This window comes from Uloborus diversus, chromosome 10 (genome assembly GCF_026930045.1).
Source record: "Uloborus diversus isolate 005 chromosome 10, Udiv.v.3.1, whole genome shotgun sequence".
Classification (NCBI taxonomy): domain Eukaryota; kingdom Metazoa; phylum Arthropoda; class Arachnida; order Araneae; family Uloboridae; genus Uloborus; species Uloborus diversus.
This window is the reverse complement of record NC_072740.1, coordinates 136,145,818-136,165,209: the sequence shown is the minus strand read 5'-3', so window position 1 is coordinate 136,165,209 and position 19,392 is coordinate 136,145,818. Positions and strand designations below refer to the sequence as shown.

The window sequence follows — 19,392 nt, the reverse complement described above, 5'->3', positions numbered from 1 at the left end:
ATAGGTGGTGTGAGAAAAAAAAAATCACTCGTGATTTCTCAGGTCAGTTTTTGACGTGAGTTTCTGAAGGATTAAAATCATTTCTAGAGCGTTTTCAATAAGCTTAATTTGTCTTAATATCTTTTCAAGAAACCCGTTATTTTTTCCTTTAAGAGAAATATTTGCAAAATTTCTCAGACAGTACTAATACCATAAAACGAACGATACTTTTCCCTCGAATTATTTCAAATCTTTTATATAGTAAACTTTGTCAAACAACTTACCTCAAAAAATTCTACAATCCAAACGCTCTTACTTTCTCCTCCAAATCTATATATATAAAGTAGACGGTGTTTCTTCGTTTGTTTCTTTCTTTGTACCCGATGGCTAAAAGACCCCATAACACCTACAGCTCTGAAACTTGGCAACAAATTCAAACGTGCCCCGGGTGTGTGCACCTCGAAGCCGAAATTCTAAATTTCTAATTCGTTTTTTCTTAATTAAATGTTTTATGTGAGTTTAGCCCTTTTTTGTGTTCAATTCGTCACAGACCCCCAACCAGTCGTGCCAGGAAAATATTTTTTGTACTATAGTGTAGGGAATTTAATTTGAAATATGATGACGAAAAAATTTTAAAGATTGACCGATTTTTGAATTTTTATAAATTTTTGAAAAAACTTTTATTTTGCGTTTTTTTTTTCCAGGTTTAACTTTTTTCTTAACCCATCCCACCAAATGTATGAGAGATTTCTTTGATTTCTTTCTGAAAATTTAGTATGTAGTAGTAAAAACATTTCCCTCTCTTCAGAAGAAAAAAGTTTTCAAAAATACGCGATAACTTTTTTTTTTTTATAATTTTTATGAAATTTTGAAAAAATCTTTATTTTTCGCTTTTCTCTGGGTTTAACTCTTTCTAAAATCATCCCACAAAATGTATGAGAGATTTCTTTCTGAAAGTTTAGTATGTAGTAATCAAGACATTTAACCTTCTTCAGATTTTTTTTTTTTTTTTCAAAAATATGAATTGCTTTTTTTTACAATTTTTTAAATTCGAAGTGACACATTTTATGTTCTACCGTCGTTCCGATCAGGGGTAAAAAAAGCTTTCTTCCATCTGTGACGAGATGCCTGGATTTCGATTTTCTTTTATTTTTTAGCTATTGCTAACGGTAGCACTTGCTTTTATCTTTACTTTGTTTAGTTAGAAATTCTTTCTTTTTTCCATCCTCCCTCCTCCGCTGTACGTTTCGCTGTATCTATTTTACGTTACATATTTGCGTACTTAATTTAATTTAAATATTGAGGTTTTTTTTTTTTACAAACGCTAATTTTTGCAAACTACAGGGAACAAGGAAAGAGCTTTTTTTTTTTTCGCTATTTAATTTAATGAATAAAGCGCAGTTTTTTGAATGATCTCTGTTTAGATTAGGAAATGGGCGGGGAGGTTGAAATAACAGAGACGGATAAAAAAAAATAGAGGTAGATCGTATAGGTGCATAGCCGCCGAAAGCGCCAATTTTGGCGTAAAAAGGTGAATGACACAAAACGCAACTAGAAATGGGTATAGAAAATACGAAAAAGATAGATACAGATTAATTGATACCTCTACCAAACTTATTTATTTTAACAGCCGTCGTAGGCGGCGAACTTGACATAAAAACAGGGGGCAACTTTTTGCGCACTACTGGGAACAAGGAGAAAGATATTTTTTTCATAGGCTGTTGAATTGAAAGAAAAAAGCGGCTTTTTTTTTTTTTTTTTTTGAAAACTAAAGATAGATCTAGAAAATATTTTATTCAAATTAATTATAGATTGTTTAATACCGCCGCCAAACTATTTAAGCAGCCGCCGAAGACGGCAACCTTGGCGTACAAAGGCTAACCAGCTGGTCGCCGCAGGCGACTATTCTACTATAAAAACTAGAAATAAAATGTTTGTTTTCAGTTCTTACGAACTATATCTTTTGCAACAGAAAAGCAGTGCTATGCTAAGTACATTTTAAATTTTAAAAATCAAGAATTTTATGAGATAAATTTTAGATGTTCGATTTTTACATTACGCACTGTCGGTAATATCTAGTATAAATCATACAATAATGTTATGAATGACAGAAGTTTTAAAATACATTTAAAACTACGCAGAATATAATTGTTTTTTAATTCCGAAAGTTCGATGTGTTACATTTATTCTTGAACTTGGAGACATTTAATAGTTTTAATCATGATTGGTTATAAATAGGAATAAAGCTGAAAATTTCATCTAAAACTAAATTTATTTAGTTTAAAAATGAGAACGTTGAATCCCTATATTGCCTTCCGGCTGTTGTCTTAAAATAACCTAGTAGATTATTTCTAAATTATGTTTGCTCTTGGTCGGAACTTTTGAGTCTTCTCTGGCACAACAATGGTTTCTTTCTGTCGCAACGCGTGCTTTCACAAAAGAACCATTCAAGTGAAAACTGGTTGTATGCTTGCTTGATTCCAATACTACGTTGAAATGATGCCTCACAGAAAAGATGTGGTTTTGTTTACGCTTGTTTGCCTCGAGTTTACTAATTGATTTTCAGACTGTTATGTGCACTTGTTTTTTTGAACTGAATATGTTTGGAAAAGATCATTTGTATCGCGTAAAAATGATAGTGTGATGACTATACCGTTTATACGATGGGTGATTCATAAATTATTTATATTGTATTTGCCTCAAGTCAATTCAACATTTAAATAATGCCTCGCAGAAAGATGGTTTTGTTTACGCCATTATGCCTCAAGTAGTCTCATTAATTTCAGACTGTACTTTGCACTTGTATTTTCGAATTGAATTCATTTGTCACAGATATGTTTAGAAAACGACCGGTTGCATAATCTGCAAATATTTTAGTGGGATTAATACATAATTTACGGGATAGGTGAATCATATTTAATTGCTGTATGTCATATTTGAAAATATATTTCCACTGTCCATTTCAATGCTAGTTTTTGATTGTTGCGAAAAGCAATAGTGCTATGTATGATTGACTTTGATATTTGATATTCTCTGAATCAAAAGAGAACGCGTGATCTTTAAAGTTGAAATTAAGTTTGGATTGTTCTTTTAATACATAGGCTTGAACATCAAAATTCACGTTTATATTGAAAAATGCCTGAAATTTTTTTCATGTTCTATAAAAATAATTAAAGTTCAAGTATGAAAACCAGCTTGTTTTGAATGGAAACTGAGTTGGCGCATTTTTTTATGATTTTTTAAACGACTCAAAGGCATAAGTAATTCTATTTATGGTTCACATTCTCAACGAAGTCTTATCTGTCTTTGATTGTTTATATTGCAAGTAGCATACTGATGTGGTTGATTATTTTTAGTCGGATCTTGACTGGTTCAAGTTGTTTCAATTTCACCATGTATGAATGTTTGCTTCGTAAGCGAATTTGGCATGTAACTCAAGTTAACGTCAGTTATTTTCTACAGTGCTTTTGTGTATTTTAGTCAATTGTCTGAAATCGTCTCTTTGTCCACTTAACAGAAAGTTTTTGTGTATCAGAATATTTCTTTTGCTCCGAAAAAAGATTGCACTTAAAAAAAAGTGTAAAAAAGGCATTTTCAAAATTTTGATCAACGAATTGCAAGCAGTAATTATTTAGCACTACTATACTATAAGCTCTGTTGGATAATCATTAACTATAGTACTTCTAAATGAGTTTTAATGTGCAAGCTTTTTATGACATCTCTTGCGTTAGGAAACAAAGTTACGCAATTGTTTTTTCTGTTAAACTTCAATAAATTTAACGAAATACGATATGTTGGAATGATGTTTTAACACGTTTGCAAGGTTACTGCAAAATCAGCGAAAGAGACGGTTGGATTGTTTTAGCAGCGAGTCAATAAAATAAAGGAGGAAAAATAATAAAAATAATAATGAAAACAAAAAGCTTTAGAAAGAGTTTGTTTTGAAAACTGTTTTGTTCGACAGTTCAATGCGTGAGCGTGACCGAACATACAATAGAAATATTTCAGCACTTGCAAAAAAAAGAAAAAAAAATATGACAAATTTAGGTAAATCCCTTGAATCTTTTATTTTATTATGGTGGAATTTAGCTCTTGTGCTGTAGCCAGTAACGTTTTGTAGTTTGTGATTTGAATTGCCGCATAGCTTTCGGTCTAAGAGATACGTCATAACCCGACGGTATTCCTCCCTCTATTCAGCGTAGTGGAAACATCGCACACAATCAACAATCAAGTGTTCCTGTGACGTCATGTCCTGTTCTGTGAAAGCTTTTCCGCTACAATGACTATCTGCCAAGTTATGTTTTGATGGGGTTACCGTTTAACAAACTTAGCTGTCATTCTTTCTAGCCATGGAGAAATTCATTATAACCGAACGAGTAAGTACATTTAACGCACCGTTTCCATTATTGAAATAGAAGGTGGTATTTTATCCAAATATATCTTCTGAATGATAAACTGAATGAATCTTTCTGTTAATTGGGCGAATTTTTCTGACCAATATTTTTTATTACCGAATGTAGATGAATTCTTATGGACAGAGCGAGTGATATTTTTCTTAATTGGCAATCTTCATTAGGCAAATTCTCTGATCCTATTTATCCTAAATTTTTACATTTAACATTAACGAATTCTTGTTTGTTTTTTGTTCAATTTATTTCTACAAATAAGAATTTTTTCTGCATATATTTACATTATTTTCCCGGAATTTTAAACTTTGAATTTTAATTTTCATACATTCGAATATAAGGAACCATTTTGCTGCATAATATGAAGTATCAACTTTCCGAAATGTTTTCTTGTATTTATAAAATAATGATTTGTTCATGTTGCGGGCGCGACCAAACGGTCACACTCGTAAGACGTACAAATCATTATTTTTCCCAAGTACAGTCGACTCCCGCTACAACGCGATCCGACTTACGCGAAATGGCTATAACGCGAGTTTTTCAGGAGCAGCGAATTTTAGAGCTGAAACGAATTTCTCGCTCTCAACACGAAAATATTTGGAAAGGAATCGTGATGCAAAGTTTCGGCTTTGTTATTGAGTACTAAACAAAAATTCGTGAATGTACTTTCATCTTTTCAACACCACTAACTGCGCAAGTTCCCACATACCGCACTATAAACATAGCATTGTTAGTTTGCATGTATCACCCCACTCCTCATTTATCATTTATTTATTCTAAATATGAAAGGTATCAAATATTGTGGCATCAAGGCAAGCTGTGTCATCTAAAGTTTGAAGATGGAAACAAAAAGCGTAAGTTTGAGACAATTTAAGAAAAGGGAAATATTCTTAATATGCTTGAACAACTAGAAAGTGGGTCGAAGGTAGCACGACAATTAGGTATGGGTGAATCATTCACACGTATAATTAAAAGTCAAGAAGGGGAGAAGGCAATCCGTATAAGTCCAGAGGACCCAGAACGGTGTCACCATAGGTGTAAATGTTATAAAAGTAAACGCGAAGCTACTGTATTTAAAAATATATTACAATGACGATCAGATTGCGCAGGATAAATCATCTTCAATTTTTAGGTTATAAATGTAACTTATTGTGTCTACTGTATAGTACTTTTACAGTGCAGTGCTTTATTATTACTACATACTGTACGTACCGTAGTTTTATTTTTATGTCGCTCTCTCCCATTGATAATTGATTTTGTGCATTGTAACAGTATTTTATGTTGAACAATGCAACTTTTTTTTAAAAATCGGTAAAAATTCAGCTTTTTATGTTAGAAACGTTCATGTACAGTTAAAAAAATGGTCAAAAACAGTTTAAAAGGTAAAGTAAGACAAAACAACGTTAGATGGAGCACAAATTTGCAAATTACAACAGACACGTGTTTCGGCGTTACAGGGAACGCCTTTTTCAATGCAAAAAATAATGAGCTTATGGATGAAAAGACATCCGACAAAAGCTCTTGGCTTTATTTTTTGCATTGAAAAAGGCGTTCCCTGTAACGCCGAAACACGTGTCTGTTGTAATTTGCAAATTTGTGCTTCATCTAACGTTGTTTTGTCTTACTTTACTGTTCAGCACAAAGGTATTTATTTATCTTAGTTTAAAAGGTGTTTAAATGTCTAAAATGATTGAGTATTTCAATAAAAAAAATCATATACACAACACACTTTTCCACAACGCGAAATTCCGACTTACGCGAGGAGTCTTGGAACGCATCCCGCGCGTAAGTCGGGATCCGACTGTACAAACATTTGTTTTTCCTTTTTCAGAATATTGATGCTTCATACTATACGATATATAATAGTTGTTTTTAATACACCGCAATTAAATTTTAAATTTCCGATACAATAGAGTGCAAGTATATGCGTAAACATTTCATACCCGTGCAAATATATATATATATATATATATATATATATATATATATATATATATAATCTTGATACTTCATACTACGAAACGCCTTTCCTTTCTTTGGTTCCTTTTAATATACAGCAATTAAATGTTGAAACTAAAATTTCCGATGATAATTTGCAAGTATGCGTAAAAGTGTCACACCCGTGCAAATAGAAGAAAACTTTGCCCAAAATTTGCTGTTTTTTAATTCAGGGGTTCCCTAAGTGGGTGCCACAAGGAGGGACGAGGGATTTCGCGAAGTGTCTGTATTTTCAATATGTATGTAAACTGAGATAGACTGGGATGTCTCTTAAAAAAGTTGTAATTCTTCAAAGTCGGAAAAGTTTGGGAACTCCTGTTCTAGGTTATGAACTGAATGAATAGTAAGTTATTCACTATCAACTACACTTTTTTCTGATCCCGTTCGTCATACGTTTTATTAAATGCAAACAAATACTTACTCGTCAGGAAAATCTAAAGTGACAAAAGAGGGATTATATTTTACTTAAATATTACGATCTTCAAAGTATCTACCGATTGAATTTTGTATTAATTGTGCTCAAGTTTCTGATAAAATTCGTTGTAATCGCAAAGAAAGTTCAATGCAGTAATAGATTATAAGATGTTTTGCGCAACTATTGTAATCTTCTATTTGTATCAACTGCATAAATTTAGTATTAATTACTCTCAATCTTCTAATCTCGTTCATCATTAGTCTAATTATTTGATCCAAATGAATTGTTACTTGTCCGGAAAGTCCAAACTGATACTTTGCCCAAATAATGCATTCTTATGACTTGTTCAACTGAATGAGTTTAGTATTATTTGTGCTCATTTTTCTGATCACAATCAACGTAAGTTTTATTATTTAATTCAACTGAATTCTTACTCGTCTAGAGAATCCAAAAAAGTTTACTGATGATGATATTTTACTCTTAATTTCGTCAACAAAATGAATTTAGTATTAATCACGCTCATTTTTCTGAACTCTTTTCATGTAAGTTTTATTATTTGATATAAATAAATTCTTACTCATGAAAAAAAGAAAAAACTGAAAAATGTTTCACTTCAATATTTTATTTTTCTGACTATATGAACAGAATAATTCAGCTTTAATTACGTTCATTTTTGTGATCCCAAGCACCATAAATTTAATTATTCAACAACGATTTTTTTTTCTTTTCACGAGCAAATGAATTCTTACTCGTCAAGAAAATTGAAAGTAGCAGGGTCTAGTGTGGTAAAGTGGTCATAAAATACATGTTTTTCAACTTTGGTAAATAATAAATGCAAGCATTTCTTTTAAAACTCCAAATTTTCTTGTCGTTATTTTACACTATATTAATAAAGAACACGTTGCACTTCATTTTTGAAAGAAAACAATTGATTTAAATAGCTTAATGGCATTTTCTTTTTCATGTGTGTTAATGACCTGGGGTGGGGTAAAGTGGTCGTAGTTTAAAAAAATAACCTTTAAAAATTAACCGTAATTTTTTTAATGCTCAACACACCTAGTTATCTTGTAGAAATTAACTTTATTTAAATAAATTTTTGATGGTCAACTATGGTCAAAAGCTGGTTCACGAAGAATTTTAATCATATTGCACTCCTGATATCATCAACATCATCAGGAAAGGTGTGAAAATTTGCAATGTTTCATTTCTTTGGGAATATATTAAACACAGCGTCTGAATGATGTCTGAACTACCAAAAATACATAAGAAAATATTACTCTAAAATAGATTTCCGTAAAAATATTACTAAATTAAAAAACTAATTATTCTACGAGAATAAATTCAAAACTATGGTTGCAGAAAAAAATCTATGATTTTTTTTCCAAGTATAATAAGGTTATATATACTTGCTTTAATTTAATCGATATGCTATGTTAAATTTAAACTGAGTTGTATTTAATTCAGTTTACTTTAAAAATATTAAATGGTTAGTAAACTTAATATTTAACTGATATATGCCTTATTAGTGAAGATTAAATGGTTTTGGATGAAGGATATACGTTAAGCTTAACCTGTGACCACTATACCCTATCCTACTTAACTTGTTCTAAAATATTACATAAAATGAATCCAGCTTAGCTGTTTATGCAGACGTGTTCTAGAGAGATCCGGGTAGCTTCCTACACAACCAATCTGCTAAACATTTTAATAAACAAAATTTTACCAAGAAGTTAAAAAAAGGTGTTCAGATTTTATAATGTTTCATGTTCACACAAAAAAAATTTTTTTCACGAAATAAAATACTGCCAGTTTCAAAATTTTGAGTTCAAAATAGTTTTTGATTGTTAAAATCCAAAATAAAAAAGTACCCTCATTCTTTCATTTACTTCGAATATTGTAACTCTTTATTTGATTTATGACCACTTTACATCATTGACCACTTTCCGCCACCAGACCTTAATAAATGATGATATTTTACTTAAATATTGCAACCTTTAAATTGAGTCGACTAAATAAATTAAGCATTTTAATGACTCTCATTTTTTTTATTCCGTTTCGTAGTTTTATTAGTACACACCTGAATTCATACTTGTCTGGAAAATCCAAAATGGTACTTAACTTAAATACCATTTTACTTAATACCATAACTAATACCATAACTAATTTGATTTAATCAGCTGATTGAATTTAGTATTGATTACACTCATTTTCTAATCCCATTTATAGTAAGTTTTTTTATTTGATGTAAATCTATTTTTATTCGTCAAGAAAATCCATTGCAATAATAAGTTAATGATATTTTTCCCATCTACTGTAATCTTCTAATTGAGTTAACTGCATAAATTTAGTATTAATTCAGCTCGTTTTTCAAATCCAGTTCATTAATAGTCTAATTATTTGGTACAAAGGAATTCGTACATGTCTAGAAAAATTCAAAAATGATACTTTACTCAAGTAATACATTCTTAGGATTTTATCAACCGAATAAATTTAGTATTACAGTAAACTCTCGATTATCCGCAGAATACGTTGGCACGATAACCGCGGATAAGCGAAACCGCTGATAATCCGAGTAATAGGTCAAACACGATGCTTAGTGTATGCAGTAGGTAAAAAATATTAATGACACTCACACATTCAATTCAAATTATAACTAAAAACATTGCTACATTGCATCTACTAACATTGCATGTAAAAAATATATGTAAAATCTAAAAGGGAACAACAACACGATCACAAGTTTCAAAAAAAAAAAAGTGTGACAGGACCCGCGGATAATCCGAGCTGCGGATAACTCGACCGCCGATAATCGAGAGTTTACTATACTTACGCTCACTTTTCTGACCCCATTCATCATAAATTTTATTATTCAACGACAAATTTTATTATTGACGAGCTAAGGAATTATTACTCTTCTAGAAAAATCAAAGTAGTAAAAGATAATGATATTTTACTCAAGTATTGCACCCTTCTAATTGATTCAACTGAATAAATTTAGCATTTTAATTTAGCTCATTTTTCGAATCTAGTTCATAGTTTGTTTTATTATTTGAAACGCATGAATTCTTACTTGTCTGGAAAATCCAAAATGTTACTGAACTCAAATCTTGCAGTCTGATGAATTAATCAGCTGAATATATTTAGTATTGATTACTCATTTTCTGATACCATTTTTTTGTATATTTTATTATTTAATAAAACTGAATTCTTACTCGTCAAGAAAATTGTAAGGCGTTTACAGACGATAATATTTTACTCAAGCATTTCAATTTTATCATTCTCTCAACTAAATGATTTTTTAAATTAATTATGCTCATTTTTCTGATCCCTTTGATCGTAAGTTTTATTATTTAACACAAATGAATTCTTACTCATCAAAAAAGTTCAAAATGGTACTTAGCTCAAGTATTGCAATCTGATAATTTAATCAGGTGAATGAATTTAGTATTGATTACACTCATTTTTTGATCCCATTTATCGTAAGTTTTATTATTTTATGAAAACTGAATTCTTGCTTGTCAAGAAAATCCTAAGAAGTTTACAGACGACAATATTAACTCAAACACATTCCAATCTTCTCATTCTGTCAAAAGTCCAAAACAATGTTTCACTCAAATATTGTAATCCTCTGATTCAATCAACAGAATGAACTGGGTATGATTTATGCTCAATTTTTTGATCTCATTCATCATAAGTTTTATTATTTAATTCAGTTAAATTGATGCTCATCCGGTAAATCCAAAATTTTTACAGAGGATATTTCGGTCAAAATATATTGCAATGATTTCTCTAAAGCAAATGAATGATGGTTACTATTAGTTACCCCTCCTCCTCTTTCATGGAAACTTATTTCTGTAGCGCAAATAATTTCTTACTCATTTTGAAATTTTTAAAACAAAGAACGCTTACTTATGATCCGCTGAGAGCAACAGTGGTGTTAGTCAACTTTTTTATACTTTGTATTTACACCATCAGATATTACTTTTACCCTTCCATGCGATAATGGTGTATGTCTTGGTCCAATCATTTGCCGATAGAAACTAATCGAAAAACGGAACGCGGTAGTAGTGTTTGGTGCAAAGGTTTCTAGCAAACCATTCAATGACTTAAAGTCTTGATTCATTGACTTTCAGCACTTTTGCTCTCAGCGGCTCATTTGTCTCTGTGTGATATTGTGTAGTATAACCTATAATGAGGCTTGCCAGGAGTCCCGGTTTTCAGAAAAAGTCCCGATGTCCCGGCCGATTTACTTCACGTCGCGGAAAAAGATAAATTTGATTACAAATGACCAAAAGGGTCTAAAAATAATTAACCATAAAGGATTATTTTTGGATAATTACTTTATCATTTGTAGCATTGACTTGTAAAATTAATACTGGATTAGCTGGTGGAGAATTTTTACAACAAAGTTAAAAACAAAAGAGACTATCTAAAAAGTCCTATAAAATGAAAAGTATATCCAAGTATTGTTCAGTTTTTTATTCCTCCTTCAAAGCGTTTTCTCCAACTAAAATAAATTGTAATTATTTACAGCTGTTCAAATTATATCTGCTTATGTCATTTTTTTTCTTCCTTTTACAAAAAAGGAAGTATTGTATTCACGAAAGCATTTTCACTCACAAATCGACCTTATATTTCCATTTTGCTCACCCCCGAATGAATGTTGAGTTATTTTCGACCCAACCACTCGTGCATATATACCTTAGAACGTATAAACGCCCGAAATATCCATTTTAACGTTTCCCGAGTTAATTACAATGAGTTTTCTCGTGACGTTTGCATGTACGTATGTGCGTATGTCTGTCGCATAACTCAAGAACGGTATGTCCTTGAAAGTTCAAATTTGGTACGTAGACTCTTAGTGGGGTCCAGTTGTGCACCTCCCATTTTGGTTGCATTCGGATGTTTCTAAAGGGATCTTTTGCACCTCTTTGGGGAGAAATCATTGTTTACTTTGATGAAAACTCAAGTGGTGTTATAATTTGGCGGACACTTGGCGATATATCACCAGTCTTTTGGTCGCCAACTTGGCGACAATTTTTTTTATTTATTTATTTATTTATTTTTTTATTTAGATCTGGTTTCAATTTGTCTACTGTTGCTGATATTTAGAGAAACAACTATTGAATCACATTAAAGTTGAAATAATGAGGAAAGAACATTAAATTGGTGTAAGAGGAAGTCACGTGATGCACACATCAGCTCGTTATTTCCCCTGTTTTAGGTTCATAATTAGTAACCATTTATTCATAGCATTGAGAATAAACTGCCCTATGAAACACTCCAAAAATCAGCTACAGGTGTGACACATACAGTTACGAGCTGTAGAATTCCAATACAAATGTTTCATATTGTATAGTAAACACCGCCTAAAATGTTTAATGTGGAAGGATTCTGATGCATTACTCCACCTATACTAATAGTGATTTAACTTAAATATGCGCACACGTAATGCAATGTTATTATGTTTTATAGTGTAGTAAGTGTAGTCGTATCATTTTGTTAAAATTCCTCATCGGCCTGTAATTATGCTTAAATGCTTTTAAAATGTGTTTCAATGAGGAACAATTGCGCGAATAGGTTCTGGTGGGGTACAGTGGTCGATAGGGTAAAATGGTCATACATCAAATAAAATGCTATAATTTTGAAATGATGTTATTTTTATTTAGATTTTTGTAATTAAGAATTTCGTTTTTTGAATTACAAATTTTAATACTGGCATAAATTTCTTTAGTTTAAAAAGTCAATTTGTTTGTATAAGAAACATTTTTAATACTGAACACATCTTTTAACTTCTTTGTAAAATTTTTTAGTTTGAATTTTCATAGTATTGGCTGTGCGGGCAGCTTCACGGATGTCTCAAGAACACGCCTGCATAAAGAGCTAAGCTCGATTAATTTTATATAATATTTCGGCAACTTAAGTAAGATGGGGTAAAGTGGTCGTATGTTAGACTCATTATATATACTTCAACTTCATCTAACATTTAATCTTAACTTTTCAGGCAAATATCAGTTAAATATTAATTTTCTAAACATGAACTGTTTTTAAGGGAAACTGGATAAGTACACCTGAGCTTAAATATGATATGTCCATTGAATTAGTGCAAGATTATATTCTTATAATATTTGAAAAATTCTCTGCACTTTTTCTGGAACCATAATTTTCTGTTCATTGGAAGAACTTATGCCAACCCCTCCCTCCCCCTGAAAAAAAAAGTAAAATATGTGTAAAAAGTAGAAGCTTAGAACTAGAAGTATTTCGTATACATTGAATAATTGGATAAAGTTTTATCTTGTTTTTTAATTTAGTAACTTTTTTTCAGAACTCTGTTTGGGTGTAATATTTTTAATTATATAGGGTTGGTTGGGGTAAGTTTAACCCCTTTTTTGAATAATTCGTTTTTGGAACCTTATATAAAAGTTTCGAAACAAAAAAATTTAAACTTATTGTCCAGTCTTATCTTGGACAGTATTAATAAACAAAAGTTCATCATTACTATCTAAAATAATGCTTTAAATATTCTTAACGATACTATTTATAAAAAAATTGGATTGGTGTCCCACTTACCCCATAGTAAGGGGTAAGTGGTTCCCCCCCCCCCTTTATTTAAATTTTAATGAATCATATCAAAAAAAGGAGGTAAGGAGGTCTTACACGATAAAGTATGTACATTTTTAGTGTGAATTTTTGTTTTTTAAATGCATCCATTTATGAGATATTTACTGTCTTTTAAATCTGTATCATAGAAACTTTTAAAACGAAAAAACAAAACGATCTCATTTGTGAAATTTATTGAAAGCCTATAGGTATATATTTACTTTTACATATAAAGGTGTGTTTAATGAAAGTAATACAGTTGATTAAGATCAACTTCGGTAAATTTGCCAAAACTATAAGTTGAAGAAGAAATTGGAAATACTAAATGACTGCGTCTATGTAAAATTGGCTAAGGAAGAACCATTGTCGCTTCATCCTCAGTAATTATTCCAACATCATCTGCACTATGCCAATAAAAAGTGCCACTATTTCTATTCGTTTTTGCAAATTCAACAGTTTTTTTAAATTTTTATCAGCAACTTTCAAAATTAGACCTACTTAAATGTTAATTATTTTCTTTCATGTATGTTTCATAAATACATTATCACCAGCTTTAGCAGTTTTTGCAGCTGAACTATCAATTCCTACTAAGTCATCATAGTTCTCTTGTATTTGACCAATACAAATATTTAATCTGAATTGCTTTTGATTTTGGCATCCCCATTATTGGAGGGGGGCCCACTTACCCCATAGCGAGGGGATCCCTTTACCCCGTATCGCAAAAATGTACGGGGTAAGTGGGACCCCCTCCTCTGAAACACTTATTAATAATATTTCATACAAAAATTATTGTTGCTGTATAAACTTTAAGTTAAACTTTACGTGAAAAATTAATTGTCATAAAAAATAATTAAAACTAACCTGAAAACACGTCTTTGAAAAATGTTGCTTGAAGTTGCAAAAAAAAAAAATTTTTTTAGAATTGTTTTTTGACTAAATGCTATAACCTAGAAAAAAAATTCCTCGAATCCCAAATATGTGCAAAACCAATCACTGTGATGAAATTTAACATGATCAGTGCGAAAAAGGTTGAAAACTTTATCCATATTTCAGTTTTAGGGGGGTGACATACTTACCCTAACCAAGCCTAATTTATTTAATTAAGACACTGTTCTGATGCTATATTTAATATATTGCAAAAAGAATAAAACATTGGAAAAATATCACACCTTCCCTGATGATGCTGATGGAAGCCAAGAGTGAAATATGATTAAAGTTCTTAGTGAGCCAACTTTTGACCGTAGTTTACTATCTGAAATTTGCAATTTAACTAAAGTTAATTTCTTCAAAAGAACTAAGTGCGTTGAGCATTTAAAAAACTATGGTTATGTATGATGGTAGAAAACTATTTTTCTTTTAACTTTGACTACTTTAACCCCACCACAGATCATTAACACATATATGAAAAAGAAAAGTCTATTAAGCTATTTCAATAATTCCCCCCCTAAAATTCATTGCAACGTGCTCTTTATTAATGTAATGTAAAGTAACAGCAAACATATAAGTTTTGTAAAGAAATTCTTGTATTTCATATTTACCCTTGTTGAGAAACGTAGATTTAATGACCACTTACCACACCAGAACACCAGACCTTATAAGTTTAAACTAAAAGATGCATTTTTGTAATTTACTCATATTTTTCTGCAGATTTGCATTTCATTTTGTTCTTAGTTGATATTTAGTAGATTATAGAATAGTAGATTTGCTTTTCATTTTGTAAAAGTAAGTATTTAACAATTGCTGTCGTTTTTATGAACTTTCATTTTCTATTTCAGTTACATCAAGTTTTATTGCTATTATTATTATTGCTATCATTATTTCATGAACATTTGTTTTCTATTTCAAATGCAACCGGTATTTTATTTTATTATTATTTTTAATGAAATGTTAAATTTGTATTTAAAAAAAAAACAGATATTCTCAGTGATGCCTAAACTATTCTGTGCAGAATAACTTATGAATCGCCGTTAAGGTTTTACAAGTCGCTAATTCGTTGAATTATACTCTTGCTTTAAATAAAGTTTTGCGTGATGGCAGTAGTTTCGTTTTGATATTAATGCGAGATATGCTTTGTGGTTTCGAGTATGTTGCTTTTGGTCAGTTCCATGAACTTTTGAATAGGTTGCTCTGTACCTGATACTTCGTTAAGCTTATACCACACATGAAATTAATTCAGGGACCCCGTTTATGTAGTAGTCTTCCGACCCGCAGCGAATTTTACTGCCACGTCTTCTGCTTAAAAGAAATGTTTCTTTTTAAAGAAGGAGTCTTTAAAGTGGTTTTGTCATGTCTAAGAAACTTGACTTATGAACTATGAATTAATAGCAGTGTTCGTTTAGTATGTTGACACCGTCTTAAATGAAATTTCCTTAAATAAAAGGTGAGATTGAGAAAGGGGTAAGAGAAAGGGGTTTGAGAAAAAGGTAAAGAATGATTTTCCTTAAATAAAAGGTGAACGTTGCTATTATTAATTGTGGTAGTATCTCACTACATTGATACTAACTGAAATCCTCGACCTGAATGTCCAAAATGTTTTTCTTAAAAACAGACGGTATTTATTTTAATGTGTCATATAAAGCTATGTAGTTAGTTAATGTAATAAAGTATAAAAACAGGGACACATTTAAGGAATAGGCTTTAGTCCACCTCACAATTGTTGACATTCGTCTTTGGACAAATTTCAAAACCGATTGAAAGCAAGATAAACCAGTGTTACTAAAATCAAGCATTTTCAAAGCAAATCGAATCCAATTCAATATAGTTAGCGCTCGGCAAACTACAAAAATCAATTATTTCATATACACGTTTTGCACAAAATTGTAAACAATGATGCTTCACGAAGGAAACTTGCTTATTCAATACTTGATTTTAGCAACACCGGCTGTCCTTATTTTCAATCAGTTTTGATGTAGATTCATTCGTAAACGAACTTTAACCATTAAGAGACTCTTCGTGACGCTTCGATGTTTGTTTACAATTTTGCAAATCGAGTGTATATAAAACCATTGAATAATTGTAGTTTACTAAGTACCCACAATAGTAAGGCTGACTAGAAAATATTCACCATTGATTTCCTTTCCAATGTATTCGAAGAGTTTTCATGCTTAAAGGATGAACACTGATCATTCATTGTTCATCTCTCAGTTGTGAATAGAATCTCAAGATATATTTCCATGATGTTTAGCAATAACTATTCATGCTTTCTGAAGTGTATTTGTAACTTGTGACTTAGCAGTTATAATCGTAGGTTGCTGCTGCGTGATAAAACTTTACACTATGCGCTCAGTCAGGAATAATTTCGTTTCCTGAAAAGGGTACTAACGATCGATCATAGATGGTTGATTTGGTTTCAATGGAATAGAGATCAAAAGAAGAGAAAAGCTTAACAATGCGACCAAATTTCTGCATCTACGAAGCCGTTGCAGGTCATCTGAAGGGCATTCAAAACATTGCTTTACTTGCGTCTTTTTCTCTTATTCGATTTGTACGCAGACCGATTTAGTGAACTTCGTTAAAATGAAAAATGATGATGTTATCTTATTCTTTTTAAAGACAAATGTTTAATGTTTTAAAACGTCTAGTACGACTCATATGTTCTTCTGCATACCCTTCCTTGAAGTTTTGAATGAGCTTCACCAATTCAAAATATTCATTCTGCTCTTCGAAAAACTTCATTTTGAAATGATCAATTTATAAAAATACGTGATTTTTTTTTTTTTTTTTTGAAAATTTGCTGTAAAATTTTTAATGTAATAAAACTGAAATAGTTTTGTTCTAGTCATTACATTTAAATCAAAACTTTTTATTAAGTTAGATACAATCAGTTGATGCTGCCACGTCTTGAACCGATTTTTCGTGAAACTAAACTAAATGTCAGTATTTCCTGAACCATTTTATTGCTAATCGTGATTGGCACACTCACCGAGCTAAATAGAAATGTCTTTCAGGATCTTTCTATTTCGTAAAGAAATGAATTACTTTTAGATTAAGTAAAAAGTGTTGGAAATTGCTTGTATTCGGTATAAAAATGTCTTTCAGGATCCTTTTATTTCGTAAAGAAATGAATTACTTTTAGATTAAGTAAAAAGTGTTGGAAATTGCTTGTATTCGGTACTTACAATCAACTGCCGGTGACGAAGACCCTTGTTTGTAACGTCGCGCAGTGTGTTTGGGGGGGGGGGGGGTGATAACACATAAAATTGTATTAGTAATTACTAGAAAGTTTGGGCAATTTTTCGGAAAAAAAAATGGTTTTGAATGCAATGTTTGCGGGTATTTTTTTCTTGAAAGATTTCTAAAGTTAAAGTAATTTACTTCTTCGTAAGAATTCCATTTCCAAAGAACTATCTGCACTGCTTCAATCGAATTTTTTTAAACACATAAATATATTTTGATTATGTGTAGGTCCATTTCCGTTTCTGTATTAAAAAACAACTGCGAAAATTGTCGCAGTAACCCTTGACATCATGTTTACAAAACAGTTTTATTTCGCATACAAAACACACAAGTTGGTTCCTAATATTCACAGAGTTCTACTGCAAGTTTTCTTGTGTCGTCTGTATGTGCGTATGTACCTTGCATAACTCAAAAACGGTATGCCGTAGAAAGTTGAAGTTTGGTATGTAAACTCCTAGTGGGGTCTAGTTGTGCACCTTCTCTTTTGGTTGCATTCGGATGTTCCAAAAGGGGTTTTTACACCTTTTTGGAGGAAAATCGGTGTTAATTTCAATGCAAACTCAAGTGGTGTAAAAATTTGACAATATGTCACCATGCTTTTGTCAAATTTGGCGAAATATCGCCAAGTTGGCGTCAAATTTTTCGAAAAAGAAATATTTTTCGAATCTGTTTTTAATTTGGCGCAATTGGCGATATTTCGAGAGCTAATCATTGAAGACTTAAAATTGCCATTACAGTGAAACCTGTGTAAGTTGACCACTCGCGGTGCAGTACTATGGCGGTCAACTTAGACAGGTGGTCAACTTATAAAGGGCGGCGGCAATGTTTTTTTTTTTTATAAGGAATTCACCCATACTCTTTCTGTTCAACTCCACTTTCATTGTTTAACATTATTGAAAGTGAAGCAATAGTTAAAAATACTATTCAAATACTTTTGTTATTTTTCCCTTGTTTTTAACCATATTAGACAATGAAGTTTTAGAAATTCCGTATATGCCAGCTAATTTTATCTGGCTTTCTCCATTTTCAATTACTTTTAATATTTCATACTTTTTATTAATCTCAAGTTCCACTAACTTTCTTTTTGAAGCCTTTTTATGTAAAACTTATAGCACTAAAAGCAACAAGCTCGACTCTCCCAGTTCATGAAGACAAAATTAAAATGTCCTATCTCTTAATCCGTTTCACCAGAAACATGTAACAACTCATTGCTCATTAGCAGGCCCAGATCTGCGTGCCCGCAGTACGAGGGGAACGCGTCCTTAAAGGGGATAACAGCCCTAGAACTTGAAGAAAAAAAAAACAATACACTAAGGCTTATTCGCTTTACAAATAGACACTGCTGGCCACTAGGGAGGTGCCCTACATATTTTTTTGCAGGGGGGGGGGCAAAATGTATAGGTGCGGGCCTGCTCTTTTTAACAGAATTCCTGTGTTGCCACAATATATTGCAACTGAAAGAAAAGACTTTGAACTTTTCTACTGACACCTATTTTCATTGAACAGAGTACAAAAAGCTATGTCAAATAGAACAACAAATGAAAAACACGTTTGGAGAATAAAGAGCAGCATAAACTTTATGCTGCTATATAATAATATATATATAATATAATATAATGCTGCTATATAATAATAATATATATATATATTATAATAATAATATATATATATATATATATTATTATTATATATAATAAATAAAAAAATAATAAAATAAAATAATATGCTGAAGAAAGTTTAAAAAAATAAACCAAGTGGTCAACTTACAAAGGGTTTTTTACAATACTCCAGACCAAATTTGGCATACATTAGTGGTCA

At 31.2% G+C, this 19,392-nt stretch overlaps 1 protein-coding gene across 1 annotated transcript in view; it reads left to right on the top strand.

Moving 5' to 3' along the window:
- The window catches only part of LOC129231196 (homer protein homolog 1-like), a 255,345-nt gene that overhangs the window by 208,397 nt on the left and 27,556 nt on the right, over positions 1-19,392 (top strand). The gene's annotated exons all lie outside the window — the stretch shown is intronic.